Here is a 14,075-nt window from a genome sequence, read left to right as displayed (position 1 = left end):
CGTAGACTTAGGAGAATTAAGAAAAGTAAAAACCTTGTATGTATGAGGAGCGACGGATAAATGTTAACAATTTGATGAAAGACTGTGTGGAACACGCCTGCATCTGCACCCACACTGTGTTTGGACACGAGCCACCCCCAGACAGGGGTGTGTAAACACGAACCACTTTCCTATGCCCCCCCCCCCCACGTAGGAAGGGCAAATTTGGGGTGGGAGTTGGCGCGTGCATTCTACTTTCAACTGATATTGTGGTTTAGCGTGATGCTAGCTAGCTGCACTAGGAGAGTGTGACACCTGAATCGACGTGAGATGAGACGCTCACGACGCGTTCTGTCCGACGAAAGAAACATACACACACACCCACCCCTGGATGTTTAACCTCACCCCCTCACCTCGGTACGTAACGACAACTCGTCTCAAGATCTTAGAGGACAACGAAAAGAGATTTATTTAAGAAATGTTTTCATGTTCCCATATATATATTTTAGAAAGCTGGGTTAAGTGCTATATGCAGACAGAAAGAAAATGACTTATTATTTTTCATGATTACTTCTCCCGAATATGCAATGGAGTGTAGTGTAACAATGGTTGCAATCCTGTCACTTTAATGCTGTATGTGCACATCGGCTGCTGTGTGGATGTGGGTGCCGAGGCAACAGGACTTGACGGTGATGGGAACTAGTGGCCGTCAGTCCTGCAGCGCCGCCACCGCCGTCACGTTCCCACGGCGCCTTATTCGTTCTGGCCAATCTAAAAAAAAATTTCCAGGGATGGGAGCGCACAAAGCCGCCCAATATGGCCGCCGCGTTTCATTCTGCCTCCGCTCCCTTCACATTCTCCTTTTTCTTTTCTTCTGCTGACGGGTAGGATGTGGAGCGTGTAAATGGCATAATCATGTTCACATTTCACCGTCTGTTCTATGTATCTGCTTCACCGTTTAACGAGTGAGACGGAGAGGGGGGTAAAAAAAAAAAAGAAACCGTTGTTTTCCAGTATAACCTGTTCATTTTTAAGAGCCGTATGATGCGACACTTGTAGCTGTCACTCTTGGTGCTTGGCTTATGCTTCATTGTCTTAATATTCCAAATAAAACTGTTAAGTGTAATCCACACTGGCCCATGATATAATCTGGAGTGTGTTTTCTTTTCTTTGGCATTGCGAAACACATCATTGTGAGTTAGTTGTTGCACACACGCCGTTTTCTCACCTCCCCTGTTGATTACGTGAAGCTTAAATCATAATGTGAACAATCTGTTGCCCGCCAGGGACATTTTCTTAATTCATTCTCCCTCGGGTGGCATGTTTCTACATGTGGTTGGTTGTAAAACTATTGAAAAGCTTTAAAGGGGACATATCATGCTAAATCCACTTTTTTAGCCCTTAAATGCATTTTGTTGTATATTTAGAGTGTTTAGAAGTACAGAAAAGTTCAAAGTAGTCTCTTCAGGTGCTCCGTTGATATCTTTATATTCTGTTTTGGTCATATTTTGCGATCGGTTTCGATTTTTCTATTCTCTATTACGTTTTTTGAACAATGACGTCACAGTATTTTCAGCGGAACTGCCAAATTAGGACATCGACACTTCGAGCAATCCGCCATTTTTGTTTCTCGCTGCGATTTTGTAGTCCAACCGAAGTTACGAGAGGATAAGTCGAAATGTTCGGTTGTTGGATGTAGTAACCCACAAGCTTCGTTACACCGTCTCCCAGCATCAGAACCTTTTCGAAGTGCCTGGTTGAGTTTTATTTTTCACAGAAATGTACCCACATCTGTGGGTAAGGTCATTTTTGTGTGCGCGAATCACTTTAAGGACGACTGCTTCAACAACCTCCGCCAGTATAAAGAAGGATTTGCCGAAAGACTTCGTCTGATTGAGCTTTCAGTTCCTTCTATCTATGGAGACGACGAACAGAGCACTTCGGTAAGCTGTATATAACGCTAAAAAGTGTGATGATAAGACGTCCCTGTCATTGTTTTGTTAGCATTAGCAGTTGCACCGTCTTCATATGTTAGCGCTGTGTGCTCGTTTTAGATTATAATGTAACTTCTGTGTTAAATAGTCGTTGTAATACAGGCAGTATTGTAGTAGTGGGCATGGATGGAGAAGTTAGTGTAAATATAGAAACACACCATTGCGTTACATCCATATGAAGACGTTGTTCTGTAGGTGCATCATCGTCATTTTCATCTGGCTCCGCCGGGTCCGACTCTGGCTCCAACATGTATGGCTGGATGGACAAATCTTCCCTTGTTGACATTTTGTAAATAATGTGTGAATATAAAGTTTCTGCGCCGCTAGATAATTGTATCTGTTCTATCAAACTACAAAGATGGCCGAACAGGGTGACGTTGAACCGAGTGTCACCTCTGCAACCTGGAGAGGAGGCGGGGTATGAAGTGTGTCATTTGCATTTGAAGAGACAGCCCCAAAACGAGTTGCTCTCAGAAGCGCATCAGAAAAGGGGTTGAAAAGGGGCCTGTGGAGCTCTAATAATGAGGAATTCAGACCCAAGCATTGCAGTTTCGCGTTGTATAGACCACAACTGTATGATTTATATGTAAAAAGGAAGGATTTAAAAGCATGATATGTCTCCTTTAAGGGGAAAACGGTTTCAAACCGAGTGAGTGCATGCACATATTTCTTCCAAAATCGCTACGAATGACACGGCAGCCACAAAGACGTGAGCATTAGAGATTGCTCTATCATGGCTACAACGAAACAGCAAGCGGCTACATTCATGGTCATTTTACAGACACCAGCCACAGACAGGACTTCCATCATCTGGGAGAAGCTCAGAATTGATAATTCTGCGTTTGTGTAAGTCGGTCTTCGTTTACAGAAATCTACATTTTTCATGCTGATTTAAAAGTGCAATCATCCCAACACAAAAGAAGACTGAAGACTCTCCTTGACGGTGATTCTTCGTGAGCTCACTGAAGTGGCCCACTTGTTGCCTCAGTCATAGTTTTCTTCTGGCTTCAATGACTTCTTCTGCTCACATTCATCCGACTCTTCATGGAGCTTTTCAGACAGCTGACACATTCCAAGGTAAGGCATTCAGATAAACAGGTTTACTTCTCACAGGCTAACATACTCATTTCCCCTTTTTGGATGTTTGTCACTTTTATGTTAATTTTGAATGAGACACCGGATTGTTCTGTTTTTATGAGCACTAAATTACATGATTAGAATCGTGTGACGTCTTTTGATTCAGTCAGCTTATTGGTCAGATACGTTTTTGATGTGATCATAGAGGGAGACGTGATTGCAGTGTGTTTGGTGTGATGGAAACAGATCGGTATGAACCACCACCTTGTTTGGGATCAAATTTCTTTCTTAATGGACCATATCTGATCATAATTGTCTGATGGATGTGCTTTCATGTAGCATTTTCATTGTGATTTTATTACAATTACTTGTGTCCACGTGAACACCGCCACTAAAAGATGAGCACAGTTGTTACTCATAGAATGTAGGAAGCTCAATGCAATAGCTGCAAGACGGTTTCAAGTATCTCGGCATGTCCCCAACTGTTCCTGTCCCTTCAGTTCAACAATCTTGACAATTCATCAATTGATCTCCAAAACAAACTAAATGCAATGATTCAGTGTGTGGACTGCTTGGTTTCTGAACGTGTGAAACCGAGTCTTTCTGCACTGCGAGCTCACCTCTGTGGCCGAGCTGCTGATTCAACCTTTTTACCCCCAATGGGAGGGCCTCCCAACCCTCAACACGCCGCTGTGCCCAGCAGCAGCTATGCAGACAGACACGACAGAGCTGCCTGGAACTTCACAGTTAAGTATTTGTTCATTTGAAATGTAGTATAAATAGCATGTGGGTTATCGGTTTCAAGTTAGCTACCCATGGCTTATGAATAATTCAGGCTCGCCCAGGAGGAGAAAGAGAAAGGAGGGGGGGGGGGGTTCCTCCATGTGGGGCAGGAAGCTTTCAGACAGGACAAAATCTGAGTAACACTCAAAACATAACCAACAGCAATGAGTTGAGGAATCCGAGGTTGTACGTGGGCAGATGATGAAGGTCTTTGTCAGTTTATCGGCAGGCCAAACCCTCCAGATTCGATCTGCGTGCAGCCAAGTGAGCGCTGAGAGAGACGCCTCCTTATCTGCTCGGTGCACCGGCCTCCGCCATGCACTCCGCCGCACTATCTCGCACCGGCACGTTGGGCTGCAATAAGCAGTTGTTGTTGGCAGGAACATCAAGCGATACGTCAAGGGTGAGAACCATCGCGCCGCTATCAAGATCAACTTTCTTTTTTTTTCTTTTTTGGGGGGGGAACATGCTGCAGTTTTATGTGGTGAAATACACTTATCCAGCACTTAAATGCTCTTAGATACAGTGTACTCTGCATGCTAAATTTGTTGTGGGAAAGTAGAAAAATGTTCTTGTGTAGCAACAGTTTGCTTCCTTGCCAAAAGTTTTGAGAAGATATTAGAGCACTTTCACCCGCCGAGCGACAGGCCAGTGAACGATCCGCATGGCTTAGCACAACAACCGGGACAGGAGGTCAACAACTCACGTTTTTTCTGCCCCAAACTTTCCCCCATCAACACTCCTACAAAATGAAATAAAAAAACCTGCTGGATTATTTCCCATTCTACATCTGTCTGAAACTAATGAAAGAATGATCGTCTAATATTGAGGTGGAGTAAAATATCAACGATAAAGACAAAACCGCAACACAACAACGATAAAAAGTGATCCCCAACATTTAAAAATACTGCCTTCATAGACCTTTTCTGGTCTCTATTGGGGGTTTTTTTCCCAAGAAATTAACAAAACTATCCATCTTTTTATTGTATGAGAATAGTTTCACAAGTTACTGGTAAAGAAATCCTAGTCTAATTTTCAGGCGAGAGAGAGAAGTTATTCTTTATGAAAGCGTCACAATTATGTCAGGGGTCTGAATAAAATGTAAAAAAAATCAAGTTTTTTGTTTGGTCTGGATATTTTTCTTTTGTTTGTTTTCGTTGGCGTGGTGGTTGTCCCAGCCATATTGGCCAGTTTTGCTGCATGGGCCTTTTGTTTGACATCCCATGGTAAAATAACTAAAACTACTAAAACGGCGAAATAGCCAAACTGTTAAAACAACTGAAATGGCTAAACTGTTCAAACTAAAAAAAACATAGTCAGCCGATTTTTAATAGATTTCTTTCAATGTCGAAATCGCCTCTAGAATTGTTATGTAGCAAAAATAATGTACAAAAGTTTATAAGCTTTTTACTTTCATGATAAAAGCTAAAGGTTTTGTGGCTCCAGATATTTATTTAGTGGATAAGGAAATTAGTTCATTATCTTAACTTAGCTTAACTTAGCATAGCACAGTGGCGAGAAAGCATGTTGGCTCAACGCAATTACATGCAACAAAATTGCGCTAACTAGGATTTGGTTAATCTTTGAAGAACCAAAACAAGTAAACATAACTTAGTACTTTTTGTTCAGAGATGCTGACTGGCAATTTGCTACCATTTTTATTTTTTTTTTTGCTCCTTAGCAGAGGTTTGTGGTGTAATGCTAAGCAAGGCTAGCCTCTAGCCAAGCACGATTATCTTTCTGTTCTAAAATGAGCAATGATTCCCTGTTTAACTCTGTTAGAAAGAAAATGTACCTCGTAAAATGCTTTGTCTACTCTAAGTCATCCAGCATAGAGGCCAGCGTTGTTTAGTATTTTTAGATTTTACTACACCAATAATACCTGCAGGGCCATTTTTACAGCCCCATTTTTTAAAGTCCTCAGCAGCGTGTGGTGAAAACTTTCCTCTTGTTACCCTCTCGAGGGCTCATCTGACTCCCGTTTCAGTGGCAAACTAGTTAGGCTTTTCATTTCCTTCACTTCTTGTGCTCTTGAGCCCAACATTTCTCACCACACACGCGGCGCTAAGCTGCGAGCTTATTGCGGACGCACGGCACACGGCTCTCTGCGCGCTGTCCACATGCTCACTGCAGTTATAGCGAGGGAGATGAAGAAGAGAGCGCGTGGGGAGCAAGAGATAGGACAGGGGGGGTGAGTCGGAGACACTGCTGCTTCTGCTTTTCCAGCCCTGGAGTGCCGCCAAGTCTGTGGCGGCAAAGTGAGCGCTGACCTCCGTTTAACCTTTTTCCGCGAACGCACGCGCGCAGCCGGGGCGTGTTCTCTCACACACACACACACACACACACACACACACACACACACACACACACACACACACACACACACACACACACACACACACACACACACACACACACACACACACACACACACACACACACACACACACACACAAAGCGTACATCCATATTTCATAGTAGAAATATATCCGCCTGACAGATTTTTACACCCACTGCGGAGCTCTCCTCCCAGTGGCTGAGTGGAGCCGAGGAGGGCCGGGCCTGGAGGCCGCTCGTCTTCCACCAGCCGAGCCAAAAGCAACAGGACCGATCTCACACTCATCTGGAGCAGGAAAGTCGAGGCCGGCTTAGAGAGGAAGAGCCATCATCGTGTGTTCCAGCTCCGTCTCGCTTTGTCGCACTGTAAATCTAAAGGTGGCTAGCTCTGATGGAGCCTGGCCTTTATGGACACTGAACAGTCGGAAGCCTCCTGACCTTTGCCCCCCCCGTACAAATTCGAAGGCGACTCCCCACATGTACCACATCTGCTCGCCAAATGTGGCCCAGCTTCAACCTAACCTGAATAAAAACCAACCCACCATCGACCGTCTTCTCCCCTTCCCTTCAACAGTCCCTCCACCCCTCGGCTCCAGAAGTTGGAGCACATGTGAACTTTTTTTTGGTTGTTCTCTGGCAGAGACGTTGGAAAATTTCAGTGGGCATGTCCTGTTAATTCCTCTGTCTTTCCCCTCCTCCTTTCTCGCTCTCCCTCCCCACCTCAGATCCTATCTTCCTATGTGTTGTGTATATACAGATGCTCCGTCGGGATTGCTAAGGCTGGCCTTGCCCTGCCCGTCCTCTAACTTCTCTCCGGTTCTCGTCTTTCCACTCCGCCACTTTTTTCTCTTGCCCGTGTCCTTCTCCTCCAACAGCAGTGTATCATTGCTGCTTGGCTGGCCTCTGTGTAAACCCTGCGCTCGCTGAGCGGCCCATGCTCGCTCTCACCCCTCGTCCTCCCCGCCGCTCCACGAGCCTCCGGAAAGTTTCTCGGGACTGCTGGCATCGGAAGACGAGTCCCTCTATGCGTTTATGGAGTTCTGACAAATTCCTTCCTCCTCGCTCCCTCTCTCGCGTCGCGGACTTGACATGCGAGCATTATATTTAATCCCTCGTTCCCTGTGCAGGCAGAGGCAGTGTGGTGGAGCGGCCATGGGGCCTGAAGCTGGAGCCGTGGCCTCTGCGGTGGCTGGTGCACCATTATGGAGGCAGCGGGGCAGGCGAGTGATGGGTTCAAATAGGTCCTGTGGTGGAGCTATGGGACGTGTGGGGAAGCTGTATTTTCTTATGGCAGGGTTTTGCCTGGGTCATTGGGATTAGGACTACTGGTCACTCTGTAATTAATTGAATTATATATATGGGAGTCAACATGGCAGAAGTTCGAAAAAACCCAAAACAGAGCTGTGCTGTCTCATGTTAACTTGGCGCACTTTCACCCCATTAGGTCTAAAGTAAAACAGAAAATGCCGACTGGAGTTACCAAACATTGTCACACCCGCGTCATGCTGTTGGCAGGCCTTCAAACCAGTCTCCAGGAAAAAAAAAATGTTGGCACTGTGCCTTTATAGGAACTATAGATTTGTTGAGTTTCCACAATTCAGAGCCAGAAAAAAAAGTTTCATACCAACACTTCAAGGAACTGGCAACAGGATAGTCGGTTGTTATAGTAACTGTACTGAAACACGGCGAGTTCAGCTCGGTCAGATTCAGGCACCACGACTACTTGGTTGGGTTTAGGAAAATACAACAATGTTGGTTCAGTCATCTCCGACCGTTCTCCAATGTAAAACCCCTCACATTCCACATTAATGCTCCTGTCATGACGATAACAGACACTAGAGATCATATTTAAATCGAGTAACTGAGTCAGGGCTGTAGGACTTTTATGATTATTTGCATTATTTTATTTATTGATGTCATTGAGATACAAGAAATTATTCTTATGAGAGATGTGTTTCACACAAACTTACACTTTCTGTACTGCACAATAAAAGCAACACAATGAGGTGCACATTTTCAATGAGTCCCTAATGGTCACTTAAAATCCCCTACTGCAGTGTTTCCCAAAGTGTGGGCCGAGGCCCCTTAGTGATCCCTAGAGGTACTGCAAAAAATACACATCTATGTATTTCTATCAATAAATGAAAATTGTTACACACTGTGATTAAATTCTGTGTCATTATTCTAACCTATATTCACCCAGTTTTTTTCTTGAAGTTGGGTTTCCTTTGGTCGGTATATGGCTCACTCTTACATTCAACTAAACTTTGCTGTGTGTGTAACGCAGACTTCAACACAATACTATGTAATTAGTGAAGTTAACTGTGGGTCTCTAATCATATTTATTGAAACATGGAGCGTTGAGATACTTTTTTTTTCTTTTTTTCTTCTTTTTTTGTCTCTGGGGTGAAATACTATAACATTTCAGATCCATGCCGAATGTAAATTAATCAGTGTTGAACTGTTTACACATAATTTCTTGCATTTGTTGCTTAAATAATATGTGGATGAGAAATAGATATTTATTGACTCCATCATCATCAGTCTTGTATTTCAGTCCGATTTGATGCTTTATAGTTGGGTGGGCCACACAAGATGTTTTTGGTGGTCCGCTTTACTCTTCAGTTGAATGGAATCAAACGAGACACATTCAGACTCTGTTATAAACTGTGAATGCTGAAAGATGCAGAGTGATTAAAGTGCCTTATTTTCCCCCCAAGCTCTGTACCTTCTGAAGGAACGCCTCAGGTAATGTCGGCCTGGGAACTCGGACTGTAACAGCACTGACTACGTGACTATAGAAGGAGATCTATGAGGGCAGCAGTCCAATGATTGATTTAAAGATAAAGTTGTACCAATGCAGAAGCCTGTGTGTGGATAATGCTGAGCAGTGGACTAGAGAATACAGTGTACAGGGGGTGGTGTGGTTACAGTTATGAATCCTTTCCACGTGTAGAAAGCTGGCAGAGGTATTCACATAAACAATGTCATCGTAATCAACGACCGGCTGGAAGGTGCCAACTCCAAGTTTTCTCCTGATGTTAAATGTGAGACGAGTAGTTCTGCTTACAACTTCTTTAAACGCTTTTCAATATATGACTTTAAAAAGCTTCTTGTAGATGTCATAAATGGAAGAACGGCAAATCCATTGTTTTGTTGGTATTTAACAGCAGTTTGAGACCATGACTGAATCATGGATCAGTGTGATTGAATTGTGTCAAATGCAAACTGTAGATTGTAAAAGACCTGTTTGCACAACAGAAAACAATTGCATCATCAGCAAAAAATATACATCACAAATGGAATGACCCACATTGTTTATGTAGATTGCAAAGAGGTGGTCCTGAATCTGAGCCCTGTGGTACACCACTTGCAAATTCAAATTCTGTAGCTGGATATTTGACATACTGGTTGTTGGAATAACTCTGCAAAGTGTAAAAAAAAACACCAAGAAGACTTATGGCTGTTTTTATTGATTTTGAAATTGTGACCCTTTTTGATGTTTTGACAGTTTTAGAGGGGGCAACGTCATCCCGTGGGCTGAACTGAACCCTCCTGTGGGCCGTATTTGACCTACGGGCCACATGTGTGACAGCCCAGGCTTCCAGAGTAGCCATAAATATGGTGTTTTGGGGATTATCATCAACAATCCAGGCACAAACAGAAAATTCTGTTAGTGTTTTAAGCTGGGTGCTACATCTGTGGTGGGCTACAAAGATTCGTCAGACCTGCAACACTCACGAGTTAGGATTTCTATCACATGATTCAGAGTCATGCAGATGTGTCCAGCTTTAAATGAGCTGAATCACCGCCTGAACTTGGAAGTGCTGGGGAAAAAATGCAGTTAGTCATGTTTGGTAATGGAAACCTGGTTGACAGCGAGGAAATCCTGTACAGCTTGAACAATGAAAAGAGCGGCCAGATTTTACCATTGAAACGACATAAAAGAGAAATGCCCGAGGGGGCAACGAGAAGTGACGGCGAGAAATGAGGCAGGCCTGTGGTTTCCTCTACGAACCAGCTTTCCCAGAAGAGTGAATCAGCAAAGATTCAACAAAGAATCCCAGAGGCTTTTCATCCGTTCACCCGGGGTCTCTTCCAGGATGATTGTAAAGGAGGGTGTGGGGTGGAAGATGAGTGGACCACCACCGCGGACACTCCGCTGTGACCCCCCCCCCCCCCCCCCCCCCCCCCCGTGTCAGTGTTTCCTGGTGACTCACGCGGCTGCTGTCACACCACACCAGTGCTCCTGTGACCAAAACCCGCCCCGGTTGAGTTAAGGTTCACCCGATTTGTTAATGTGTTAAAGGGGACATATCATGCTAAATCCACTTTTTTAGCCCTTAAATGCATTTTGGTGTATATTTAGAGTGTTTAGAAGTACAGAAAAGTTCAAAGTAGTCTCTTCAGGTGCTCCGTTGATATCTTTATATTCTGTTTTGGTCATATTTTGCGATCGGTTTCGATTTTTCTATTCTCTATTACGTTTTTTGAACAATGACGTCACAGTATTCTCAGCGGAACTGCCAAATTAGGACATCGACGTTTCGAGCAATCCGCCATTTTTGTTTCTCGCTGCGATTTTGTAGTCCACCCGAAGTTACGAGAGGATAAGTCGAAATGTTCGGTTGTTGGATGTAGTAACCCACAAGCTTCGTTACACCGTCTCCCAGCATCAGAACCTTTTCGAAGTGCCTGGTTGAGTTTTATTTTTCACAGAAATGTACCCACATCTGTGGGTAAGGTCATTTTTGTGTGCGCGAATCACTTTAAGGACGACTGCTTCAGCAACCTCCGCCAGTATAAAGAAGGATTTGCCGAAAGACTTCGTCTGATTGAGCGGTCAGTTCCTTCTATCTATGGAGACGACGAACAGAGCACTTCGGTAAGCTGTATATAACGCTAAAAAGTGTGATGATAAGACGTCCCTGTCATTGTTTTGTTAGCATTAGCAGTTGCACCGTCTTCATATGTTAGCGCTGTGTGCTCGTTTTAGATTATAATGTAACTTCTGTGTTAAATAGTCGTTGTAATACAGGCAGTATTGTAGTAGTGGGCATGGATGGAGAAGTTAGTGTAAATATAGTAACACACCATTGCGTTACATCCATATGAAGACGTTGTTCTGAAGGTGCATCATCGTCATTTTCATCTCGCTCCGCCGGGTCCGACTCTGGCTCCAACATGTATGGCTGGATGGACAAATCTTCCGTTGTTGACATTTTGTAAATAATGTGTGAATATAAAGTTTCTGCGCCGCTAGATAATTGTATCTGTTCTATCAAACTACAAAGATGGCCGAACAGGGTGACGTTGAACCGAGTGTCACCTCTGCAACCTGGAGAGGAGGCGGGGTATGAAGTGTGTCATTTGCATTTGAAGAGACCCCCCTAAAACGAGTTGCTCTCAGAAGCGCATCAGAAAAGGGGTTGAAAAGGGGCCTGTGGAGCTCTAATAATGAGGAATTCAGACCCAAGCATTGCAGTTTCGCGTTGTATAGACCACAACTGTATGATTTATATGTAAAAAGGAAGGATTTAAAAGCATGATATGTCTCCTTTAACATATTTTCACGCAGGCTGTTTGCACGCAGCTGACATGGGTTTTTATTTTGTCTGGCATCTCCAACGCATAAAACCCTCCTCCAGAAAATATGAACGTAATATATGGGCCTCTGTGAGGCTCAATGTTTTTCAGTGTTTTTATGTCTTGACCTCATATGCATCCACTATGGATGTTGATGCTGTTCTTTGTGGGATTCTGTTCAGCATGATTTTCCCTCCACAGCTACAGCCCTGGAGCAACATGTGGCTCCTTCGCCACTCTGTAGTGGCTTTCAAGATATATACTGTATGTTAATAAACCCGTTGATTCTGTCTTCTTTCATTTGCACATCGGACTTATTTACCAAAAGGACTATTATTTTTCTGGTTAAAAAATCACAACAAAATGGTGAAATGTCTGGAATAGTAAAAACTTTATGTGCGGATTATGTCTTGATTAGATTTTGTCTGATCAGTGGCTTCGCTGTGCAGCTGCAGCCATCCTGCTACTGCTGCATGTATATTTATACAGTCGTCTGTATAGTCTACTGCCTTTACGCTGCATGTGAGGTCTTATGGTTCATGTTAACGCTCATCTCTGCACCAGTGGAAGACATTTGTGCTTTCAGGTAAACAGGGAAGCGGCATTGTGCTTTAAAAATCTGTATAGCTCTTAAATTCAAGTGACTACAATGACTAAATCATGAATTTCAGCATAAAATAAAAGCATACAGTGATATTAAAGTAAAATGCAGACCTACAATTAGTTTTATTTTAAAAGTGACAACATACTTTCAATGCATATGTGTGAGTACTCTTCAAAATGCAAAAATAAAAATCAAATTCAATAGAAATGTGACATTTAAAACAATGAAACACCTGATAAAAGTTTAACCTTAAAAGAAATTGTTGACATCTCAAAGTGCAAGAAAAGTTAAAAAGGAAAAGTTCATTGAAATAGCTCAAATAGTTAAAAGAGCTTCAATGGTTTAAACAGCCAAGATTGCGATAACAGCTATAATAGCTAAAACTGTTAAAGCGTTAGAAACAATAAAGAGGAAAAATAATAAGCGAGATGGCTTAAATAGCTAAATATGGTTAAATTGCTAAAACAGCTTAGTGGTTAAAAAATTCCTTAAATCGGTAAAATGGTGTGAAAATGCTCAAATAGCTAAAACAGTTCAAACGTGATCTCCGATCAAAAACTATTAATCGCAGTTACAATCATGGCTTGTAATCTGTCACCCCTCTACTGGTGCACTTTTGTGGTCAATTCAGGTTTATTATTACATATTTATATTCACTATTTCCAATGGCCACATCGCCACCTTGTGACACTTCTATATGTGCGAGGAGCAAAGAAGAGAGGAAAAACTCCCTTTTACCAGGAAGAAACCTGCAGAAACATTCGGAGTTCGAGGATAGAGAAAAAGATGATGTTAAAAGCATAAAATGTCTTAGCCTGAGGGCTGAAAGCCTTCTCTGGACTCTGTCCAGGCTACAGGTCAATTAGCAGAACACACAAACGAACAATCACATCTTTGGGCTGAGAGATGATGCAAACACAGAAACCCCCCCTCGACCCAGAATTGAACCCAGACCGTCATTCAAGTCTGATGAATTCTCGCATGACCCTGTGACAATTGCAAATAATGTTTATAAGCGAGTCAGAAGGTGCGTTAACTTGAGATTCCGAGGACCGAAAATGACTTTCAAAGTCAATCAAATCGAACACCGCTGACCTGTGGTGATGTTCACAGTCATGAGACTCGGAAATTTTGCAGTGTTTGTTTGTCTTAACGCTCTATTATGCATAACATTCAGCATGAACACACATGGAGCCTTCCACCTGTACTCTGCAATGGATTCACCCAGTCCAGACTTGCAGTACCACTGTTTGCCTAGAGGGGCAGTATTGGGAAGTGTTCGAAAAGGGGACTAGCAAAGCAACATCTCTACCTTCCCGTTGTCGCCTTCGTAGTTATTGTTGACTTTTTTCAGACTCCGCTGGGTATTTGGTCAGCATGTTGATTTAAAACAGCGCCTTCTAGTGGAGCCTCATTCCAGTGTTTTGGACGCAAGGAGCAACTTTGACATTTTTGTGAAGATACAGTGTTTGTGAAACAAAGACGTCAGCTGTCAGTCCTGAGTGAACCCCTGCAGAGGGTTAGGGTTAGGGTTAGAGTGAAAACGCAGGAAGGAAGGACGGGCAGCTGAAGTGCAGAGCGTTGGGAGTCTGCTTGTGGTCGAGCACTCGCAACAGGAAATGACAGAACTCGGCGCAGCAGCTAAAAATAATGGCCGTTGTTAAGGGAGAGCGGAGCTAGGAGACACAGCGGAGTACAGCAAATATTATTTCAAT

The sequence above is a fragment of the Lipophrys pholis genome (assembly GCF_963383615.2).
Source record: "Lipophrys pholis genome assembly, chromosome: 15".
Classification (NCBI taxonomy): domain Eukaryota; kingdom Metazoa; phylum Chordata; class Actinopteri; order Blenniiformes; family Blenniidae; genus Lipophrys; species Lipophrys pholis.
The sequence above is the reverse complement of the archived record's forward strand: the minus strand, read 5'-3'. Positions refer to the sequence as shown.